This window comes from Stegostoma tigrinum, chromosome 22 (genome assembly GCF_030684315.1).
Source record: "Stegostoma tigrinum isolate sSteTig4 chromosome 22, sSteTig4.hap1, whole genome shotgun sequence".
In the NCBI taxonomy this organism is placed as follows: Eukaryota; Metazoa; Chordata; class Chondrichthyes; order Orectolobiformes; family Stegostomatidae; genus Stegostoma; species Stegostoma tigrinum.
The window spans coordinates 39,316,965-39,335,104 of NC_081375.1; positions in this window are offsets into that span (position 1 = coordinate 39,316,965).

The window sequence follows — 18,140 nt, forward strand, 5'->3', positions numbered from 1 at the left end:
TACGTGGAAGCTTCTCAAGTGCTGAATGGCATGGATCATGTTGAGAAACTTAAGAAAATTAAGTGAGATGTTGAGTGACAGTCTTCTCAAGTTGAAATCAGAGAGTATCATTTTCCAATCAAATTCTGGGCATCAGACCATGATTCACACTTGTGAGCAGGAAGAGACTTTTTATCAGCAATTAGCACTTACTATCAGTTTCATTATGACCGAATCTCACCTCGACAAAACACATTTTGCCAATCTCCCAGCCACAAGATAGAAACTTTGCCCCTAGCATTCTCAACATGGCAGTCCTGTTGATACCACCTCTGCTCCTCCAAACCTCCAACTCGGACAATTGGCACTAACATCTTAGGGCTCACTCCAAGGGGAGTGGCCACACATCCACGAACATCTGAGAAATGTCAGCCTCATTGCATCATGATGGCCTACCTCTGATCTACTTAAACTACACTTCTACAGTTCAACCAAATCTACAATTTTGAGTACACTAGCTCCTGTAGTTCAGTATTTGGTCCGTGTGTTGTTTTCCTGTAGACACTGGTTTGAAGTTCCCCATTGGCTGTTCGCTCTACTGTGACATCTAGGAATGGTAGTTTGTTGTTGTTTTCCTCCTCTTTTGTGAATTCAACACATACGGACCAAATACTGAACTACAGGAGCAACCATCCCAACACCCACAAACGAAGCTGCATTAGAACATTATTCCAATGAGCCACCACACACTGCAGCACAGAGGAACTACGCAGAGCAGAGGAAAATCACCTATACAGTGTATTCAAAAAGAATGGGTACCCAATGAACACAGTCTGCCGATTCCTCAGCAACAAACCCAAACAAACTGACAAAACGGGCTCAGAAACCTTAACCACTCTCCCCTACGTCAAAGACATTTCTGAAATGACTGCCAGACTACTCGGACATCTTGGCATCAGGGTAGCCCACAAACCCACCAACACACTAAAACAGCAGCTAATGAACTTAAAAGGACCCTATACAGACAACAAATAAAACAAACGTCATCTACAAAATACCTTGCAAGAACTGTGACAAACACTACATTGGACAAACTGGCAGAAAGCTAGCCACCAGAATAAATGAACATCAACTAGCCACAAAACGACATGACCCACTATCACTCATATCCTTACATACAGATGAGGAAGGACACCACTTTGATTAGGACAACACATCCATCCTAGGACAAGCCAAACAGAGACATGCACGAGAATTCCTAGAAGCATGGCATTCCAGCCAGAACTCCATCAACAAACGCATTGATTTGGAGCCAATCTACCATCCCCTGAGAAAAAGAACAGGAAATGGCATCATCAACTCAGGAAATGACATCACCAACCCAAGGAAACCTAACCAGATAAATAGAAAGCGGGACATAACACCAGCACTTTGTTGGAGGCTCACTGATGATGTTACCTAAAATGGTGATGAAATGTCTGAAAACTAATCTTCCAGATAATTGTAGGTATCATGCAATACTTTCCAACACACTAAGATTCCTCTGCTAGGTGATGTGTGATCAGGACAGAAGTGTTCGGTACTCATACAGCATTTGCAATGTCCTACTGTCTTTTGTGACATGCCTGATAGCACTTAATGATGTCCAATGTCAAAGTTTGATTGGAGTAACAGGTATTTCAGTGAGCCCAGGACCAGCAGCAACCCACCATTGGTGCCATGCAGGCTGCACATGAAGAGATCTTACCTCAAGTCAAGGTCCCCTCATGTTACACAGGAGATACAGGAGGCCCAGGGTCTATCATCCTCAATGTCTCCATTTCCTCCAGATGAGTGAGGCATGTTGCTGACACAGTCTGAGGATATTGGATGTCAATGTCTGTGGAAATGCCTTCTGTGTAGCCACTGCTCGTGGATTATGCCCAGAGATATGGGAGCCCAGTGTCCACTATGGAGGGCCTATGGAACAAGCAGTGAGCAGAATTCACCATACCCACTCTGACCACCACATTGAGAATTGTTGACGCCCAGCTTGTTCAGTGAGGTCATTAAGGTAGGAAGTTAAGTATCAAGAGTCAAGTTGTGGCATTGATGAGGTGATTTTAAAATTTTGTATTCTCCTTAATTGTCAACTCACCACTACCTAATGAGAAACTCGTCTGACTGTTCCACCAATGTATAAAAGAAACAGGGATATGTTCCCAAACTCCAGATAGACCTTGACAGAATTCTCACTTGATTCTGCTACAAATCTTGAGCAAACCCTTGTAGGTTTCCCCCATTAAGTCTGTTTTCCATTAAAATTAGCTCATGGCTGACCCATTCCATTGACCCACTATTATTGCATACATTTGCTTAGCAATATCTGCTTTTTCCTGCTGGTCAGTTAGGTTGAATCTACCCCATAACTCATTGTCCACAAACATTATAAAGCAAGAAAATAATTATGTTTGGTGCTTCACTTGTACAGGGTCCCAAGTTAATGGTCATGTGAATAAACATGGTGTAAGGCTGAAGTATCAAAGACCCCTTCCACCCCAGTAATGTTTTCCTACAACCTTTTCCATCAGGCAGATGATACAGAAGCTTGAACACACACACCAACAAGTTCAAGAACATCTCCTTCCCTGTCATTGTTAGACTGATGAATGGACTTTCTAACTTCAAATAATGCTGATCTGTTAATGTTGATCTTGCTTTGCCTGTCTCCTGTGCAGTGTAATCTGTGTGCCTCATTCTGGCTAAGCACCTTATGCTCTGTACATCCTTGCTTACTATGATCTGATTGTACTGCTCACAAACAAAGCTTTTCACTGTACTTAGGTACAAGTGACTACAATAAATAAAATCAAATCAATCAAAAATCTTCATACTTTGCTACTGTCACCATATTTATGTAAAATGCTAATGCATATGAGTGCAAGATAACAAAGTGTGGAGCTGGATGAACACAGCAGGCCAAGCAGCATCTCAGGAGCACAAAAGCTGACGTTTCGGGCCTAGACCCTTCATCAGAGACATGAAGAAGGGTTTAGGCCCGAAACGTCAGCTTTTGTGCTCCTGAGATGCTGCTTGGCCTGCTGTGTTCATCCAGCTCCACACTTTGTTATCTTGGATTCTCCAGCATCTGCAGTTCCCATTATCACTGCATATGAGTGCATATGCTCATATATGCTATGACGGATAAAAGGAATATAAATCATGACATTTACTGATTAATTTGAAAACAGGTCAGTTTAACCAAATTTAATTAATTTCAAATGAACCTCTTTGGTCACTTGAAAACTGGTTTTAATTGGTAAGGCAGTTTAAAAATGCAATTTATAGCAAGTAAAAATAATGAAATGAATGAAAATTTATTACCCTCCCTGGTTATCTCGGGGTGGCAATGGGCTCTCTCCTTAAACCACTTCTGCTCTATAGTAACTAATTTCCAACTGAACTATTCACGACACCCTTCAGAGGGCACAAGGAGTCACCTTTGTAATGTGGTACTACAGTTGCAAGTAAATCAACTAAGGTGGCAGATTCATTTCTTTCAAAGGACAATAATGAACCAGCTGGGATTTTAATGCAAAAATGACAGCTGTTGACAATCATTCTTCCTGCTTTTTGCCCCAAATCACAAGCATTTACAGAACTAATTTCACAACTTTGCATTTGAACTCCAAGCCTCTGGCCTGATGGTTTATTAGCAGAACTGTGTCCCTGATATACCCATATCTCAGAAAGGTAATTAGCTTACTACCCTACAGCATACTAGAAGTGAGCATATTCTTTCCCAGGAGCTCAAATGTATTGAGTTGACTTTTTGCCTTTGTCTTTGCTTCCATCTAAAAAAATCTAAGCTTGAAATCAGACAAAAATGTTTCTAACTGATCTCAACTGTTTCTTTGCTTTTTTCAACATCAGTGAAAGCCTGTACTTTCAGCCTTGGTCTTTCACTTTGAGTTCCTAACAAATAAGGTAATAGACTCATTTAAATAACCAAACTACGGTCTAATTCCTCTGTCAAAATTCCAATTCTTTGCTTAGCTCCAACTTGTTATACTTCATTATAACCATTCTTGTCACATTGTTCATAGCCTAGGGTTACTGAACTTTATTCTATTTTGCTTAGATAGGTTGCAAAACAGATCCTGACTGTTGTGTAAGAGTGCACTTGATGAACATCATATTTACATAAGGCATCCACAGATGACAAAACAGATAAAATAAGAACAGGCTTTATTTTCTCATTTTCAGTGCCGATTCTGCAGGCACCCACACATGCAAAAGAAATCAGCCCAATTATCCAGCTTGATCCCTGACCAAAATGAATGTGCTTATTCAACATTTGACACTGAGGCCGATTAGCACCCAAATAATTTATGGGCTTCATGCTCCCTTGCTTGGGAGCATGGATAATTTTTTTCTGAATGAGGTTGCTTTTTTCTGTTTTGTTATATACCAGCGGAGGAACAAATAGTGGCAGATATGAGCTAATGTCTTTACCTCCAGACTCACAGCAGCAGGCCCGCTCTTTCAGCTCAGCTGCCAGCTAGTGCTGCTTCTCAAAGCTCCCAGGTCATGACACAAGAACAGACGCCAGTAATGTACATTTGGGGAGTGTATTTGGTCTGGTTCTTATCAGTTTACACTCTTTTGACATTTATGGAAGAGGTTGCCTACATTCTTTTTTACATGATAAATAAAACACTTGACTTTAAAACCTCAATCAGCCTAATACAGCCAAAAATTATGGAGTGTTTAACTTACACTAACTTTTAATGCATTCTTCACACTATTTTTGGTAGATTTATGTTTTTCATTAACCAATCACAAATGTGGAGTATCAATCTTCCCACAATACTGAGGGTGTATTGTAGATTCCTGTCAGAATACAAATCTAAGCATTCACAAACCTGAAGCGTAGGAACAGTTTGAAAAGTAACATTAATGAATTTTACAATACCACCTAAGCAATTAGGAGCTGAAATATAGGTGCCCAGAATTTGTTTTGACTAGATTTTATTCTGCATAATGACTTATTAAGAAGAACAGCTCGTAATAGCATCCTGCCAAAACTATTACAGACGTTCGGGATCGATTTTTTTTAATATGACCGAGATTTCAACCTTAGTGCTTTGTAAATTAAAGAAAAAATGCACCAAAGTTACTTCCTAAAGAAGAAAATCCAACAAAATGTATGATTAATACCATTAGATAAGGAAATCTGCTAACAGTAGGATATTATTAAGCTGGAGAGAGTTCAGAAAAGATTGACCAAGATGTTGCCAGGAATGGAAGATTTGAGTTATAAAGAGGCTGAACAGGCTGGAGATTTTTTTCACTGGAGTGTAAGAGGTTGAGGGGTGATCTTATAGAGGTTTGTAACATTGTGAAGGGTCTTTTCCCTAGGGTGGGGGAGTTCAAAACTAGGAGGCATATTTTTAAGGTTAGAGGAGAAAGATTTAAAAAGGACATGAGGTGCAACATTTTTTTACATGGAGAGTGGTTTGCGTGTGGACTGAACTTCCCAAGGGAGTGGTAGATGTAGGTACAGTTCCACGTTTAAAAGACATTTCTATAAATACATGAATAAGACAAGTTTGGAAGGATGTGGCCAAACACAGGCAAGTGAGAGTAGTTTGGTTTGGGAATGTGGTTGGTGTGCACTCGTTGGACCAAAGCGTCTGTTTCCATGTTATATGGCTCTATTACTCTTTGACTCTAAGGCAGCATCCTCAAGGCTGTGAAGTTTAAATCTTACGGGTTCAAAGTTTTTTTTTGCTGTTGATATTCCAAATTATAAAATGTTGCAAAGCTGAGCTATTAAGGAAACAGTGAGGCATTATGTTATGACTTCAAAATGAATTGAGGGAGAAAACAGCACAATATTGTGGTTTGTAAAAGTGTGCTTCGGCTGCAAGATCTGAAACACTCATCTTGTGTCCTTTACACACAATCAGGATGCATACCTAATGACTGAACGTCATCAAAATTGATTCCATTTTTGGATAACGTGTAGTCTGATGTCTCAGATCCATTCAGGTAAGTTAGTTTCAAATATTTATCCTGCAATCATACGTGAAATCCATGGCACAGCATGGAGCTTCATACTGATACTAAAAAGTTAGAGTTCAGGCAAAAGCAGGAGAAGAGTTAACAGCTAACTTGGGTGCAGAACATCTAACCACCGGGTTGTAATCCCAAGCAACCAAGATGAATAATTCAACATACTTAATTTAAATGCTCCTGGCCCCTTCCACTACCTAGAACAAGAAGTCACATAATGTTGTCATATGATTCTGGCATAAACACTGTGAAAACCTGTATTTAGATCTGTGACAATCTCTTGTCCTTAAGACTTTCCTTCACGTCACGGGAGAGCAGAAACCTAATCTAAAGTTAAATGTGAGGGGCTAGCTGCTACACTTTAGTATTGTGTCGACATAAAATCATATTAAATACACGTTGAACTGATGATCATTTCTACATTCAGGTATAGATAAGGGTTTTTTAAATTTCCTTTTGTTTCAGGAGATTCAAATTGAAAGTATGTTACAAGTTGAAACTTCATGAAACTGAAACTGCTTTGATTACATTTTCCAGAAAATCTGTCCGTACAATTCTACATTCATTTGATCAAATTTGCTGTGCAATGATACATTCAATAACAAAGATGCTCTCACCGAATACCCTGTCCAGTACAAAAAATAGCTGGTGTAATGAGGTGTAATGATGCATTCAGTCACAAAGGTCTCCTGCCTAAAGCTATGCTCAGTGATAGAGGTCTTCTGTGTAATGGTAGAAATCATCCTGCCTAAAGCTCTGTTCTGTGACAGAGGCCTCCTTTGTAATGATATATTCTATTCGTAGAGCTTCGTGGTGTGGTGAAATGCAATGCTCAATTTAATTTGATCAGTGACAATTACAAAAGTCCTCCTATAAAAGCTATCTAATGACTGTAATAAGAGCAATACGAACAGGGCCTTACCTCCTTTATAATTCTCCGATAGAACATTTTACTGATCTTGTTCAAGCTATCTCAGGAACAGACAATGGAATGCAACAGCTACCCTGGGAGAAGAAGGGAGGGTACAGGGCAGGTAGAATTTGTGATAAAACAACACACATTTTCTCAAACTTGCATGAGTTGACTTGCAGATTCCAGTGAAAAATCCAAATGACAGTTTATTTGCTTACCCTTTTGTCTTCATCACAGATATCATGATTTGTGTTGCCAATATTAGGTCCTCATCCAGTGAAAAATAAATTAGTATGATGTTTAGCACTAAAGGAAACGTGACTTCTCCTTTCTTTCCATGGCTGCACAGAAGCCTGCATCTGCATAAGGATACAAAAACTGAAGCATAAACACCTTCATTGTCTGAAAAACTGGTGATCCTGCAAAATTGACATGGAGGTAACGAATTCTATTGTTACATATTTAAAATAGGAAATAAAGTCCAAAGAAATTGCAATTTACAATTCAGATACAATTTGAAGTAATGACAATTAAAACAAGAACATGATATGACACTGGAATTTTAAAGAGCAAAATTACTATATATGGAATTGTTGCATTGATTTTGTCACTGGCATAAACAGGAGCAGCCTATTGGGAGTACTGTGAGCATTTTTGGACCCTTTTTTAATAAACGATGTCATTTCGTTGTAGACAGTTCAGAGAAAGTCCATGAAGATGACCCTGGTGTGGAGGGACTGTCTTATGAACAAAGATTACACAGGTTGGGACTCTACTCTTTGACATTTAGAAGAAAAAGAAGTGTTATCATTGAAACACATAGTATTTTTAATGGGTTTGACAGAGTGATTGTTGTGAGATTTAGAAGAGCTTCTCTCAGAGGATTGCGTCTTTGTAACGTCTTGCCACAGAGAGCTGTGGGGACAGAAACTTTCTGGACGTTTAAGGCTGAGACAGATAGATTCTTAAATAGAAGGGGGCAAGGTTTTTGTGCATATTGAAGGTTGGGAGAGATAAATAGATACAGAAACATATAAAATTCTTAAGAGGTTTAACAGGGTAAATACGAAGTGACTGCTTCCCCGCATCAGACAGCATAGTTTCTGAATAAACGGGCACCAAATTAGGACTGAGGTAAGGAGAAATCTTTTCTGTCAGAGGGTTGCAAGTCTATGGAGCTAGTTGCAATGGAGTGCTGGTGGCGGGCGGTGGGGTGGGGTAGAATCTTTATGTATATTTAAGGCAGAGATAGAGAAATTCTTCAATAGGAGAGGAATCAAGGGTTAAGGGGAAAAGGACAGGAAAATGGATGTGAAGGATGTTGGAGCAGCCACAATCCTATTGAATGGCAGCATAGACTTGAGATGCTGAACAGCCTACTACTGGCCTTATTTCTTATGGTCATATGATGTGGAGGTGCCAGTGTTAGACTGGGGTGAACAAAGTCAGAAATCACACAACACCAGGTGATAGTAAAACAGGCTCATTTGAAATCATAAGCGTTTGGAGAGCTTCATCCTCCTTCAAAGGAGAACTTCACCTGATGAAGGAACAGTGCTCCAAAAGCCTCTTCCGATAACTAAAGCCCTCCGGTCCTGGCAACATCCTTATAAATCTTTTCCACTCCCTCTCAAGTTTGACTGAATCCTTCCTATAGAAGAACAAAAAGAATTGTATGCAGTGTTCTAAATGTCCTTTACAGCCGCAACATGACATCCCAACTCCTATACTCAATGCTTTGAACATTGTCAGATTCTGAGGGGCAACCTTTTAGAGGTTTATAAAATCATAAAGGGCATGGATAAGGTCAATGGCCAAGGTATTTTTCCAAGAGTAAGAGTGTCCAAAGCTAGACGGTATAGGTTTGAGGTGAGATGTGGAAAATTTGAAAGAGACCTGAGGGGTAAGTTTTCATGCAGAGGATGGTGCATATATGGAAAGAGCTGCCACAGGAAGTGGTAGAGTTGAATACAGTTACAAAGGGCATCTGGAAGGATATATGAATAGCAAGGGTTTCAACAAATATGAACCAAATGTTTTGGGACCATTTTTGTTTGTTATTTACATAACTGATCTGTGAAGATACAAGGTATGAATCATTTTGCGGATGATACAAAGCTGGTAGTATCATTGATAGCAAGGAAGGTTATCAAAAATTACAGAAGGATCTTGATAAAATAGGGAATCGGGCTGAGGATTGGCAAATGCAATTCAATACAGACATGTGTGAGGTGTTGCACTTTAGAAAGTCAAACCAAGGTAGGATTTATACTGTAAATGGTAAGGTCCTGAGGAATTTTGCGGAATAGAGGAGCTAAGAGTACAAATACATAGTTCATTGAAAGTGGTATCATAGATGGACAGGGTAGTGAAGAAGGCATTTAGCTTACTGGCCTTCATCAGTCAAGGCATTGAGTATAGAAGTTGGGATGTCATGATACAATTGTATAAGTCATTGGTGAGGCTACACTTGGAATATTGTGCACAGTACTGATCACCCTGTTATAGGAAAGACATAGTTAAACTGGTAGGTGTACAAAGTAGATGTTGCCAGGACTAGTACGCCTGAGTTATAGGGAGGGGTTTGCCAGGAAAGGACTTCATTCCTTGGAATTCAAGAGAATGAGGGGTGACTTTATTGAGGTGTATAAAATCATGAGGGGTATAGATAGGATGGATGCATATAATCTTTTTTCCCAGGGATGGGGAACTGAAAACTAGAGGGCATAGTTTTAAGATGAGGAGCAAGATTTAAGAAGGACCTGAGGGGCAACTTCTTCACACAGAGAGTGATGCATATATGGAATGAGCTGCCAGAGAAAGTGGTTGAGGCAGGTACAGCAACAAAATTTTAAAAACATTTGGATAGGTCCATGGCTGGGAAAGGTTTCAAGGGATATGGACCAAAAGCAGCAATTGGAACTAGCAAGATAAAGAAGTGTGGAGCTGGATGAACACAGCAGGCCAAGCAGCATCTTAGGAGCACAAAAGCCGACGGGTCTAGGCCCGAAACATCAGCTTTTGTGCTCCTAAGATGCTGCTTAGCCTGCTGGGTTCATCCAGCTTCACACTTTGTTATCTTGGATTCTCCAGCATCTGCAGTTCCCATTATTTCTGATTGGAACTAGCTGAGTGGCCATTATGGTCAGCATGGACCAGTTTGGGCTGAAGGGCTTGTTGAATGCTATATTACTTTATGATTCTATGACTCTAATTGCTGACAAATGGGATTAAGTCCGATTGGGATATCTGGTCTGCACAGATGAGTTGGACCAAAGGGTCTACTTCCATGCGGTATTACTCTGGAAGGAGTAAAAGGATCTGCTATGATCCTACTGAATGGTGGAGAAGGGTCCAGGGTCAAATCAACCTACTCCTGTTCCTATTTCTTGTGATTTTACTGTCTTTCATGGCATGACAATGTTGGTCACCAAACTGCAACAAATGGTACTTCAATGAAAGGTGAATGTTTTATTGTGGCTCCTTTATTTAACAATTGAATTGTTGTTTTGAGCCTGTTAGCTACACATTAAATAGAACAGTAGACATGGTGACTCAATGGTTAACAGTGCTGCCTCACAGAGCCCCGGACCCAGGTTCAAATCCAACCTTGGCTGACTGTCTGCGCAGAGCTTGCAAATTCTGTGTCTGTGTGGGTTTCCTCCAGGTGTTCTGATTTCCTTCAGCAGTCCAAAAATGTGGAGGTTAGGTGGTTTGGCCAAACTAAATTTCCCATAGTGTCCAGGGGTTGGATTAGACATGGTAATATGTAGGGTTATGGGATAGAGTGCAGCGCTGGGGCTGGGACTGGGTGGGATGCTCTTAGGAGGCTGGTGTCAATGGTGTAAATGGCCTCTTTCCACACTGTGGGGATTCAATGAGGGGTGATTCAATGAGGAGGTCCAAGCCGCAACAATAGATAATCATAGGGAACCCAGGATAATCAATAATAAACTATTGTTTCTGACTAAGTCAAGAAATGAAAGCCCAGTGAAAATTCAGCTGCATATTTTTAAAGCAGCTGAATAAGATTAATATAGGAAAGCAGAGGTCAGATTCTTCAGTAGCAGAATCAGAAAACAGACTATTACTTAAACGGAGAGTGTTATGGACCAACCCAAATCCACTCAAAACATTTCAAGGAGACAGCTTAGACCCTAATATCGCCTTATTTTAAAAGCAGTGCCCAATTTTGGATTTTGATGCAATTTCATTGGTCAAACTGTCAGGCTTGAAACGAAACACACTTCATTCAAAAAGATAAAATACAGACAAAAGAGAAATAAAAGAAAAGAATTGGCTTAACTGTCACTCTATCAAAGTACTTAACAAAATAATTAATACTCCTTAACTGTTCCAGTATAGTAAGATCCCATAAACACAATTTTGGCAAAGGAAAATTCAGTAAAATAAATTGTCTCACATGCAATTCTGTCAGCAAGAAGTGAGGCCAAGCTTTCAGCTGTAGCAAAAAGGAAGAGAAAGAGAGAGATGGAGCAGCGTTCACAACCCCAAATGCTACTAAACGCTAAACTAAAAACCATGGTTCGGTGGGAGATTGATCCCAACAATTCAGGCTTCTTCTATTGTTAAAACTCAAAGAAAACCCAGGCATCATAAGCTTTTACTTTATTAGCTTGAAGTAGGATGCACGGTACCTCTGACTCAAGCTGCCATCATTAAAAAAAAAAGACAAACCTCTTAAAACCACAGTATCATCAGAAGAAAAACACCGAAAATGCACTGTAGAGATATTTGGGTGCTCTTATGCATGAAATACAAAAGGTCGCCATTAGATGCAGCAAAAAATTATGCCAACAAATTGAATTTTACCTTTATTCAGTGTTTAAAAATAGGGAAGGCTTGCTACAACTGTCCAAACTGTTGTTGAGGCTGCAACTGGAGTACTTTGTACAGTTTTGTCCCTCATATTTAGAAAAGGATTCATTGGCGTTGGGGGAGTTTAAAAGAGATTCACTACTTAGATTCCTGGGATGAAGAATTTGACTTATCGAGAATGGATAAAAAGGTTAGACCTTTATTCATTACAGCTTAATAGAATAAGGGGTGAACTTATTGTAACACACAAAATTCGAGAGGTCCTAACAGGATACATATTGAGAAGATATTTCACTTGTTGGGGAATCTTAATCTAGGAGATATAGTTACAGAATAAGGGGGCACTCACTTATGATTGAGGTGGGAAGGAATTTCTCCCAAAGGATAGTGACTGTCAGGAGTTGCAGAGGCTAGATCACCGTAGCATTAAAAGAGGATGTGTTAAGCTTTAAACATCAGGATATGTGGAGCTGCACAAAACAGGAGCTGAATACTGCCGATCAGCAATGATCTTATTGAATGACAGTGCAATCTCAAGAGGACAAATGGCTGACTCCTATTTCTTTTTAATGTTTGTATCTTCTAAGCCAATGTCACACAAATACAGGAGATTGTTAAGTATAGTAGGATTACCTAAAACTTGTTTCGCCCAACAACTTCCCAATCCCCACATCACTGCCAGCAGTATTGTCTGAAAAAGCATGTTCTGACATAGAGTTCAACATGAGAGGAAAGCAGGCCTGTGTCCCTGTGCTGTTGGCACTTCACAAAGATAACAAGGATTATTTTGTAATGATATGGTGAAGATTACTTGTGACCAGGACTTCTAACCTAGATAGGTGAACATATAAAATTTTGTGATCATCAATATGTTTAATCTTGAATCTCTGAGTGCCTCATTCATGCTCTTCCCTACTCAATAGCCTAATAGTACATAAACGTTTTATTATTAATTCATTCATGAGTTGCAACCATCACTGGCGAGGCCAGTATTTATTGTTCCACCCTAATTGCCCAGAGGGGAGTTCAGTCAACCACATTGCTGTGGGTCTGGAGCCATATGTAGGCCAAACTAGGTAAGGATAGCAGTTTCCTTCTTTAAAGGACATTAGTGAACTGGGTAGGATTTGCCCAACGATCAACAATGGATTCATGGTCATAATTAGACCCTTAAATCCAGATTTTTATTGTATTCAAAATCTACCATCACCAAGACAGGATTCAAACATTACCCAGGTCAGTGGATGCAGTTCAGCGATAATACCATTAAATCGTTACTTCCCTTACCCTCTGAGTTGACTACACAGAATAATTAAAACAAGCTTACTCTGTCTACTCTGGATGTATTGGCAGACATTTTTCATGTTTACTGCATAGTTGAGAATCAGATCATGATGGAAGACTTTCAACAATGTGCTCAAGGGGGAAGAGTTGCAGGATCTGCATGTTATTTTTTGGTATCTCTTAAATGTCATTTTTCTTTGTGTTGCAGTCCCAGTCCATCCCATTTTATTCAAGCTTCTCCAGGCTCCCAGCCAAGCTTTTTTCTTCAACTATTCATCACCCCAAAGTACCCTGAGTTACAGGTCTAGTGTTTGGAAATGTTCAATATCATGAGACACTGCACCTCGATTGAAGACACCCTGGTGGCCGATGAGCCCCTCCCAATGTACCCCTTGCTGTGTCAGATCATACCGTTATTGTTCGAATTGTTCCACTTCATAATGATTATTTCCTTTGTATTCCGGCATCCAATCTCCACATGACTTCCCCAATATGGCACTAGCCCCAGATAGCCCCCTTTGATGTCAAATGCACAACTACGGCAGGCCTGACAATGGCCCTGGCTCTGGGATGACTTGGGAAGATAGCCCCAAGCTCAGCCCATTGACCGATTTCTGTGCAGCTTCCTGATGGACCTACAGGTTATCCGCAGACTGGTTATACTTGACCTGCAGGACTGGCCATGGCCCAATTCCAGACTGGAAGGATGTGGATCTCTTGATAGCAATTACACGAAATGGCTAACTGACCGTGGCCAATTCCTGAGCTGCGAAAGGACAATGCTGCGAATGTATAATGATGGCATCCCTGATAGAACATAATACCCCTTGACTGGGCCAAGGACTACTTCACTTAGACTTTCAGGCATGGAAAAATTGATTGAAGCACATGTAGAACTATTGCAGTGTAAGCGCACAGCTATACTTTAACATACACACGCCCAGGTTGACTTTTCAGTGCTGATAAACATGAAAAGATATATGATTTTCTGTCTGTACTAAAAGACGAAACAAGGCATGAATATTGTAAGCATGAATGATCTGAATGAAGCAACAATATGGCAAAAGCAATGGCAGAGATGCTGTGAGCACTTAAGTGGGCCCAAAGTGAGTGAGCGCTGAGAAATTAAGCCGAGAATCTTGTTCTGATGAATTAGATGACTGTCCCTGTGGCCCATTAGCAGCATTGTTAGCTCACCAACTCCCCATCCTCCCACCCTGTGCCTGTTTTGCTATTCATTGAGAGCTTAGCTGATCTGCAATAAATTTATACACCCATAATTGGCTAACATGCTCTAATATCGATGTTCAGATTTTGCCCTCTAATTCTGTGTTCCCCTGCTGGCGGAAACTGTTTCTTTAGATCTACCCTACATGTTGCCCTTAGCTTGAAAATTTTGGAATCACCCCTTTCAACTTTCTAGGGTTACAACTCTAGTTTGTATAACCTCCCCTTTTACTTTTTTTGTACTTTACCTCCCTGGGTATTTATTTCATTCTTGTAATTTTTAAAATTCATATTGTATGATGTGGGCATGGCTGGCTGGCCAGCATTTCTTGCCCATCCCCAGTGGCCCTTGAGAAAGTGGTGGTGAGCTGCCTTCTTGAGCCGTTGCAGTTCACCTGCTGTGGGTTGACCCATGATACCATTATGGAGGAATTCCAGGATTGTGACCCAGAGACAGTGAAGGAACGGCGATATATTTCTGAGTCATGATGGGTGAATGGCTTGCAGGGGAACTTGCAGTGGTGGTGCTCTCAGATATTTCTGTCCCTCTTCTTCCAGATGGAAGTGGTCATGGTTTTCGAAGGTGTTGTCTGAGGGTGTTTGGTAAATTTCTGCAGTGCATCTTGTAGATAATACACTGCTGATACTGAGTGTCGGTGGTGGATGGGGTGGATGCTTGTGGGCATAATGCCAATTAAACTGGCTGCTTTGTCCTGGATGGTGTCAAGATTCTTGAGTGTTGTTGGAGCTGTATTCATTCGAGCAAGTGGGGAGTATTCCATCATACTCCTGACTTGTGCCTTGTAGATGGCGGTCAGACTTAGAGGAGCCAGGAGGTGAGTTACTCACCGCAGTATTCCTAACCTCTGACCTGTTTTTGTAGCCATTGTGTTTATATGGTGAGACCAGTTCACTTTCTGATAACCCCAAAAATGTTGATAGAGGTTTAGTGATGGTCACGCCATTGAATGCCAAGGAGTGGTGGTTAGATTGTCTTATTCGTCATGACTTTAGCCTGGCATTTGTGTGACACGAATGTTACTTGCCACTTTTCAGCCCAAGCCTGGATATTGTCCGGGTCTTGTATTTGAACACGGACTGCTTTGGTGTCTGAGGAGTTGCCAATGATGCTGACCATTGGTGAACATCCTGACTTCTGACCTTATGATGAAGGGAAGGTCGTTGATAAAGCAGCTGAAGATGGTTGGGCCAAGGACACTACCCTGAGGATCTCCTGCAGAGACATCCTGGAGCTGAGATGATTGACCTTCAACAACCACCTATCTTCCTATGTGACAGATATGACTCCAATCACCGGACAGTTTGCTCCTGACACTCATGTTTCCAGTTTTGCTATGGCTTCTTGATGTCACACTCGGTTGAATGCTGCTTTGATGGAATTCACCTCTAGAATTCAGCTCTTTTGTCCATGTTTGAACCAAGGCTGTCATGAGTTCAGCAGCTGAGTGGCTCTGGTGGAACCTAAGCTTAGCGTCATTGAGCAGGTTATTGCTGAGAAGGTGCTGCTTGATAGCACTGTTGAATGATACTTTCTATCACTTTACTGATGATCGAGAGTAGACTGTTGGTGCGGGTGATTGGCCAGGCTGAATTTGTCCTATATTTTACGTACAGGACATTCTTGGGCTATTTTCTACATTGTCAGTCGATACCAGTATTGTAACTGTACCGGAACAGTTTGGCTAGAGGAGCGGCAAGTTCTGGAGGACAAGTCAGGGTCCATAGCCTTTGCAGTATCCAGTGACTCCAACCATTTGTTGATATCACATGGAATATTGTCAGGGTCCATAGCCTTTGCAGTATCCAGTGACTCCAACCATTTGTTGATATCACATGGAATATTGTCAGGATCCATAGCCTTTGCAGTATCCAGTGACTCCAACCATTTGTTGATATCACATGGAGTGAATCAAAATGGCTGAGGACTGATATTTGTAAAACTGGGTACCATTGGAGGAGGCCGAGATGGATCATTCACTTTGCATTTCTGGCTGAAGATTGCTGCAAAAGCTTCAGCATTATCATCTGCACTGTGTGCTGTGCTCTTCCATCATTGAGAATGGGGAAGTTTGTGGATCTTCCTTCTCCGTTGAGTTGTTTATTTGTCCACCACCATTCGTGATTGGAGGTGGCAGTTCTGCAGAGCTTAGATCTAATCCATTGGTTGTAGGATCACTTAGTTCTGTCTATCACTTGCCGCTTATGCTGTTTGGCGTGCATGTAATCCTGTTTGGTGGTTTCACCAGGTTGACATGTCATCTTCAGGTATGCTCTCCTGCACTCTCCATTGAATAAGTGTTGATTCCTCGCTTAATGGTAATGGTTGAGTGGGGGATATGCCAGGCTATGAGGTTATGGATTATGCTGGAGTACAATTCTGCTGCTGTTGTTGGCCTATGGTGCCTCATGGATGTTCAGTCTTGAGATGCCAAGCCTGTGCAAAGTCTGTTCCACTTAGCAGGGTGATAGTGCCACACAACACGATGGAGGTTACGCTCACTGTGAATGTGGGACTTTGCCTCCACAAGGACTGTGTGGTGGTCATTCTTACCAATACTGTCATGGACAGATGCAACTGCAGCTGGCAGATTGGAAAGGATGTGGTCAAGTATGTTTCTCCCTCTTGTTGATTCCCTCACCACCTGCTGCAGATCCAATCTAGCAGCTAGACAACAACCAGACTGATCTGTATTATTGCTGCCAAGTCACTCTTAGTGGTCGACATTGAAATGCCCCACCAAGAGTATATTCTGTGCCCATCCCATCCTCAACGCTTTCTTGAAGTGTTGTTCAACATGGAGGAATACTAATTCATCGGCTGGAAGAGGATGGTATGTGATGATCAGCAGGAGACATCCTTGCCCACGTTTAACCTGAAGCCATGAGGCTTCATGGGATCCGGAGTCAATGTTGAGGGCTCCCGGAGTAACTCCCTCTCGACTGTATACCACTGTGCTGCCATCTCTGCTGGGTCTGTCCTGCCAGTGGGACAGGACACATCCAGGAATGGTGATTGTGGTGTCTGGGACATTGTCTGCAAGGTGTGACTCTGTGAGTATGACTCTGTCAGGCAGTTGCTTGTTGTAGTCAATGAGACTGTTCTTCCTATGTTGGCATTCTCCCACAGATTTTACTTCGTTGGGCTTGGCAGGGTTAAATGGCTGTTTCTGCCATTGTCTTTACCAGTGCCTAGGTCAATGCTAGCTGATCTGACCGGTTTCATCCCTTTGAGACTTTGTAGCAATTGATGTAAATGAATATCTTTCTATGCCATTTCAGAGCACATTTGAGAGTGAACCACCTTGCTCTGGGTCTGGTATCACATGTAGGCTGGACCAGGTGAGGATAGCAGATTTCCTTACCTGAGGGACATTATTGAACCAGATGGGTTTTTCTGAAAATCAGCAATGATTTCTTGGTGGTCAGCAGTTTCTTCATTGTAGATTTTTTTTATTGAATTCAAATTCCACTCGCTGCTGTGGTGGGATTTGACCCTGGGTCCCCAGAAGATTTGCTGAATTTCTGAATTAATAGGCTAATGATAATACATTGGGCCATCACCTACCCATATTGATGTTGGAGGGAGTGTAAAGGCAATTTACCAGGAGGGAGGATGGTAGGTGGGTGGGTGGGGAGCTGTGGATCGAGGGGAGATGAGAGTTAGAGTTGTAACTCAACCCACTCCTGTTCCCATAAACTATCTAAATAACCAATGATGGTATGAGAGTCTGTGGAAATGAACATGGGCAATATCAACTGAACAGTGAGGGTCTAGTTAGTCATTGCATGACGAGATGACACACCTGAAGGTGAATTTAAA